General features: G+C 32.3%; 1 protein-coding gene across 2 annotated transcripts in view; it reads right to left on the bottom strand.

Annotated features, from left to right (window-relative positions):
• The window catches only part of LOC108912602, a 29,535-nt gene that overhangs the window by 22,332 nt on the left and 1,203 nt on the right, over window positions 1-6,000 (bottom strand). The gene's annotated exons all lie outside the window — the stretch shown is intronic.

Below are 6,000 nucleotides of genomic sequence, written 5' to 3'. Positions count from 1 at the left end.
AACTGCGCTTTAGAATGTTCATTCGCTGGAATATTTTTCAGTATGCTTTAAACTGCTCTGTAGTTCATTGAGTGTAGACAAGTCAGAGTGTGTTGTTGTGGCGGCCATTTTAGCTAAGATCAGTCAAAGAACATAACAACTTTTAAAACTGTTTGTGTTGTATAAAACGTTAAACATAATAAAGCTTCTCTACTAAAGCTATAGTTAATTTAATTATAAAGCCAATTTTACAAAAAGTAATCTAATTGTCATACCCATTTTCATAACATACCACCTGTTTTATAACTAGCAGTCAAACCTATGTCAAATCTAGTAAATGAACAGGCCGTTCATTTACTGGGTTGGGCGCGATTCTTAGAAATAAGCAAAAATGATTCTTAAGACCTGCTACATTAAAGTAAAATTTTTCAGGGTCACATAATATTACCATGGCATGTAGAAATCCAGTAAATGAACAATAAGAACTAGCGTTCATTCACTGGTCGTTTTACTGTTCATTTACTAGATTTATTATAAAATTATTAAAAGTAGTACCTACAAATGGTTATCTTTTTGTAAATTGTTTTTATTGTTTTATTAACAACAACATTAAGGTGGCCGTATCCCTGGCCGAGAAATAGTCAAATTTCTGGCGTACTTAGATACTGAAATCTTGAAACAAAAGTAAGCACAAAAATAAAATCCTTGATGTTCTGTTTATTCATTGTGACTATTTAAATTTACTTAAATAAAATAATAACTTTAAAAAAGCGTTTGTAAAACATGCACTTACTGTTATCCTAACCTTACAACTTAAGTATTATTTTCACATACTTACTAATAAATAAAAGTAACGTAGGGCTAAGCAAGTATATGTTATAAGAACATTTACATGTAGAAAGTATTTGAAACACTAACGGTTAATTTTGATATGCCTTGCGGTACGTTTTCGATGGGCTACCCTGTATACACAACCCATTACTGTAATGGTAATGTTATTACAACAGATCACATCAAATTGTTTCATTATTACGTTGTTATCATCATGTAACTGTAATGTCGGAAAACGTAACATAACTTTGAAAGACTCAAACTCAACCGTGACCTATACATAACGTTGGAAGCCTAGAGGACCTCCGAAGAGCATCTGATAGTTACTGGGCGGAAAGGGGGGTCTCTTGTAATCTAACCCTCTTTAGTTTGTTGATGGTAACCAACGCAATTCAGAGATAGAGCGTCGTAAACAAGATTTAGCAAGTTAGGAACACTTCTCGAGAAATCAATACGTTCATGTCAATAAGGGTGATTTTATTGCACGATTGTTCAAATGCGGGGGTGTTTTATTAATTGTTGGAAATGTAATAGGAAATTCCTGAAGGCAAAATAGGACGATTTGCCAAGAGCAAAAGTGGAAAATACATGTGAATCACGAATGTTTGCATATCAAGGAGGCAAAAATAGTCAGAAGAACCAAAAGAATTTTAACACATTTTATTTGTTATATTTCACCCATACTCACAACATGTCTGTAAATATACATCAGCATTCAAAATAGTTATTAGATCTCACCTATACTGACCTTTTTAGTGACAACAAAGATCCGCATCAAGGAATCGTGTTCGATGCATGGGATGGGTATAGCTGCCAAATTATATTTGTACTTATGGTAGATGCGGGTGCTTACCACTTACTCACCCCTTTTTGTATCTCGTGTCTCGCATCACGCTCTCTGTCGCATCTATCTTCTGATTAAATTCTAATTGTATAAGAAATATAGAACAGTTGGAGTAGGCAGTGATTGACTTCGCATAGTCTGTTTCAAATTCCACCCCTTATAAAAGAACAGACATTTATAAATTAATTTATTAGCAGAACACCATAGACTCTAAGAACAAGAAACAATATATTTGGGCCCATTTTAAGAAAGCATAATTACTCTATTTTCGATCAAGTAAGTTAAGAATCGTTCCAGGATCCGCCTTTCCGCAGTTTCGTGCTCGCATTCAATATTTAGTTCCCAATGCACTAAACTGCACCTAATGTATAGTATCTCGCCGACCTATATAGGACCGTTGAAACCAATGACCGGTTCACTTCAATTCATTCCCAAGATTCAATCGCATTGACGTGCTCATACGGGATAACAATGAATCGTTTCTCACTAGAGATTTGTACGTATGATACGGATCTAGACCATCTCTAGTGGATGTAAATCAATGCTGGTCGAAGCGATAGTACACAGAATAGTTCGTCCATATTAGAAAAATTCCAAGACAATTTTGTTCGAAACACCTATTGAATGCACTCGTGAATGCACTCGCGATCAGTAACCACTGCTTGCGATAGCTTCGTGAGAATAGTTTCGCGAGGCACTTTTGCTGACCGTCTACGAAATAATCGACAAGTGGCTCAGCTCGTAGTAGCCTTGTATGAACTACCATATTACTGAAATCACCAGCCTCGTGAAGCTCACGTAATCTGGACGCTTCAGCATCATAGTGAGACAACACGTACACATCACTATTGACTAAAATACTTCCATGGAAACATGTATGGCATCATTCATGTAACCATTGTTGATATCTTCTATAAATATAACTGCACTAATTAGTAAAACTATAGTAAATTATACAAAACATATTCTAAAATCGTACAAAAAAAACAATAAACCTAAACTTTACACAAAACGTTGCTAAAAATTACTCGTTCATCAAATGGTAGATCATCGAACAATGGCTTGATTGCCATAGATATCACAGTAACAGGAACTGTTGATAAACCACTCTGTATTACTCACAATTTACAACCAGAGCCCTCGATAGCAATACAATAAACTGTCTTTCTTGATTCAAATTTTACAAACCATTTGACACTCCCCCTGAACATTACCAGAGAATCTGGAACAGATTAATAACCATCTCCTGAAACGGCGTAGTGAGGATGCTTGTCGAGGCATCATCGCAATCTGTATGCGCGGTTTTAGTCTAAAAGCCGAATAAATTCAATGAAAAAAATTGATATGAGATAGAAGACATTCTTGTGGAGTTTCTAATATACGAAGTAGTCACGATTTTATTAACACTTTGAAAATCCTTTACTATGCCTTTATTAAAAGCAAACTTGAGTATGCATCACTTATATGGTGTTCGAATTATGACATTCATATAAATATTTTAGAAAATATTTAACGAATATTTTCGAGATTGCTACATTTTAAAACTCATGGTGAGGTATCCCCAACATGGTGTTCTTAAATGGTTTTCTATTATTCAAATCTTTCTTTAAAAATTTATAAAATATTCTTGATTGTCCATCTATATTGGCTGAACTATACAATTCCTCGAGAAAACTCACGACAATCAGGAACATTTCTGGAGAAAACTCGAACAAACTTGTTGCAAAATTCTCCTTTACATTTTATGTGTAGAATTCACGATAGGTATTGCAGCGACATTGACATTTTTAATAGTCTAAAATCATATTCTAGACATTAATTTTATTACATAGTTTCTATTAGACTGCCATTTTTTTTGTTTCATTACTGTTTATTTTTTCAACATAGTGTGCTATATTATTTCCCATCCGTACCCTCCTGTTCTGTAATTGGGTGTAGACCTTTAAAACAGTGTATTTTCAAATAAATAAATAATTAGATAAATAAATATCGTCACTTCATTCTCCACTCAACATATTTCACGTATTTTCTGTAGATACGGGTCTATTTTTATACATTCTGATAATTATCCGAAATTTATTTTTCATTTTAACTAGCTGGTAATCACGAATACATTTACCACCATTAATTAAAACAGATATGCATTCTTAAGATATTAACATTGACAGAAAATTACAATTTCCAAAATTTTTATATAATTAATACGTAATTATAATTTTTTTTCCACAAATGTATAGTATTAATCTCATATAAATCTTAAATTTTCTTGCCTAAAAGACATTTTTACATATTTAAAGTCAGGAAAACCTCTCACGAATTCGCCTTAACAATTGTGAATTCTTTCACCAACTTAATATCGTTCGCTAATTGTCAAAATCAATTTGTATGTAGTTTTTAAACATTCAGACAATTCCAGTTTTTTTACTCAAAACATTTTTCCACTGCACGAAACATATTGACAAACACCATATAACAATGTGAAGTGAAACCTTAGGGGTAAATAAATATTGACAGCCTATTTTTCTACTTGCTTTGCTTCTCTTCCTGCCTGAACGAAAAAGGAAATATTTCTCAATGTCTTACGAAAAAGGTAAATAACAAATCAATCTATTGACAGAAGTCACAACAAATTTGAATACAAAATATAACCAAATGGATTTCATAGAATAAAGAGAATTTCCGGTCAAAATCGGTCGAATTTTATAAGAAATTATTCTTAAGAACGATACAATTTTATGTGATTATACAGTCGTCGATTCGAAAGATCATAAATTAGATGAAATTAAAAAGTCATTCAAACGATTTATGATCAGTTACAATACATGACTATTATGCAAACATAAAAAGTGTTTCAAAAGAGTATTAAAATTCAACATAGTTGAAGAAATGTAGAGCAGAAGCTATTAACAATATTTTTTGGCATGGCATACTTGCTGACAGTCTACATATAATGGAAAATATAGAAGTATGACATAATTGTAATTGGAAGAAAACGATTTATATCCAATTGTGTTTTTTGTAACGTTTGTAATGTTTATTTTTTGATCTAATACTTTCGACCATTCAGAGAAATTCCAAGAATTTTTATATTTAATATTTTTTCCATCTCCAAAAATAGCTGCAGCAAAATACAGAAAAATACACTGTACAGTCCATCTCAACATAACATTCTCTGTGATGTTATCTGACTATGGCTATGTTATGAATATACCTTTAAAAGTAGCATTATGAACTATTATTGATTATTGGCATATACTGTTGGTATATTTTGAATATAACGAATTCTATATTCCCACAGATTGCGGGAATCTTAGTAGCATAACTTGATCAAGATGAAATTTTAAGTCTCTTTCCGTTTGCTGTAATGACGGCGAATTATCACCCTGTACATATATTTAGCGAGGAACTAAAATCCAGTTTGGTTAATTGTTTCAAAAGAAAATTTTCTATCACTATAGAACTAATTCACAAAAATTAACTCTTGGATTTATTTATATACTTACAAAATTAAAAGCACCGTACATTTCACTTTTATACAGCACTAATGTTTAACCCTTATAAGGGTTCATCACGGCAAGAAGCCTATTCAACATTATAGAGAAACGGAAAATGAAGGTGACACTGATAATACGGATAAATTGGCACTTAACTTCACGCTGGTGCTTTGGATATTGTGCAATTATCTGCAGGACGTTCAAAATATAATTTCCTCCATTTAAGCCATCAAAACCCAGTGCTTTAAAATTCCACTCACTTGGTCATATCTCCCTTACGATTGATACAAGCGTGCCACATATGGGATGCTTAACTTTCATAAGGAGTCATTGCATTTAATATGCAGGATGTCAAGCGAGCGAAGCGCATAAACTTTAAAACGACATATTCTACGAGTACAATTTTGCAAAAAAATTTATATAAACCTTAATCGGGAGAAGAACTATTTTGCAGATATTATCGGCCTTAAAATTTAATTGTCAATTTTTTTAATATTTCAGGAATTCATAAAATTTTATAGGGTAATATTTACATTTAGGATTTACAACACCGTGCTAATAAATCTGGATGTCAATCAGTAACGTGGATACGAGAAGGCTAGTCCCTTTTGGGAAACGTAACTTCTACGCCAATTATCCTTTTAAAAATACTTACGCATGCTTCATTAAAGCGACATATTTACGAACAAAAATTACTCTTGTCAAATTTTCATGTTTTCTTTCATTTTGGGACAAATGCAAAATTATGATTGAACACTATTTTTGACTAAAATTTTACAATTTATCAAAACTATCAATCAAAAACCAAATCTGGATCAGGCTGACATACAGAAATAATAACAAAGGAACATA

Source organism: Anoplophora glabripennis, unplaced genomic scaffold (genome assembly GCF_000390285.2).
Source record: "Anoplophora glabripennis isolate ALB-LARVAE unplaced genomic scaffold, Agla_2.0 scaffold296, whole genome shotgun sequence".
Taxonomy (NCBI): domain Eukaryota; kingdom Metazoa; phylum Arthropoda; class Insecta; order Coleoptera; family Cerambycidae; genus Anoplophora; species Anoplophora glabripennis.
This window is presented reverse-complemented; position numbering and strand designations above follow the sequence as displayed.